We start from the raw sequence: 1452 nt of genomic DNA on the forward strand, positions 1-1452 counted from the left end.
TAATGCCTTACCAGCAGCTAAGAGAACCAAAATGTATTGTCATCAACATCTTCGTCACGGTCGTCATCATTATCATCAGCAGCAGCGGAAGTATCAGCATCGTTAACGACACAATGATAATACCAGTCCTGGTGGACAAAGGACAATTGGTAATGTCCATAAAATCCCGACAGATACCACTTTAAAAATTCTGCTTACGATGATGGTAATGATATATTGCTTATGACCCCCTTCTCAAAAGATGTTCTGGCCTAGTTTTCTTTGAATTTGCGTCGCTGACCTCAGAATTTTTGCCATCATGTTTGACTTATTCTAAAACAACAACAACAAAAAGCAAACAAAAACAACACCAAACTACGCACAGGCTAGAGCTTAGAATATGCAGGTAAAAATCAGAGCAAAACAGACCACGTCTTTAGCCTGTTACCAAGTGATTCAGGGTCACAAATAAGATTGTTTGGATGGAAAGCACATGCAAATAAAGAACAAAAGATGATTAGAAATTAAAAAAAAACAAAAAAACAATAAAAACCAACAACATTCAAGCACCAAACATCACAGACAAACCGTATGCTCTGACATGTATGCACACACACACAAGCCATGCAGCGTTACCTGTCCCAACCTGCCGGCACAACCAGCAGACAAACGACACCACCCGTACGGACCCGCCATAAGATGATGTAGGAGCAGGGGAAACAATTAGCCTGTGTCAATATAGGCGTGACGCTTTGCCTGCCACTTCCGTTCTGTTGTCTTACACTGGCGGCCACCCACTACTGTTTGAGAGAGCCTACGTATATCGATGGAATAACGATTGACAGCTGGGCAAGGATGACGCCTCTCTGCCTGTCTGTCTGGCTGTTGTTTGTTTTGTTTTGTTTTGTTTTGTTTTCCCTTTGGTGTTTGGCGGGGAGAGAAGATGGGGTTGGATGGTGGGAGGTTTCTGTCTCCCGACAGTAGGTTTAGGATACGTCTTGTGGTATTATTATTAGACGTAAAGACTATCGACAAAACTGACGATTTTGATAGCGAGTTGAAAGGATGCGTGTGCTAATAACACTCATTGTCTGTCCGTCTCTCATCTTTTTCTCCCTCCTCCAATTTTTTTATTTTTTATATCTCTACCATTCCTGTTAATCTCCCCCAGCCCCCACACCATCTGTCACTCGCTGTCTGTGTGTACCTCTATGCCTGCTTACGTCTTCATCTCTTCCCCGCTGTTGATAAGACATGTTTCTCTGCCTGTTTGTCCCCTAGTCCCTCCCCCCTCTCTTTCTTTTTCTCTTCTTTCTTTTTTTTCTTCTCCGCCCTCCCCCCCGCCCCCTCCATCCCAATCCCCCCCCCCACCAATGCTCAATACTTCAAAATGTTTGTCTCGTAGGCCTGTCATTATATAAACATAGTGATGGTTTGTAGTTTATATTTTCTTGTTGTTTTTTTCGTAGAAGA

The sequence above is a fragment of the Babylonia areolata genome, chromosome 1 (assembly GCF_041734735.1).
Source record: "Babylonia areolata isolate BAREFJ2019XMU chromosome 1, ASM4173473v1, whole genome shotgun sequence".
NCBI classification, from domain to species: domain Eukaryota; kingdom Metazoa; phylum Mollusca; class Gastropoda; order Neogastropoda; family Buccinidae; genus Babylonia; species Babylonia areolata.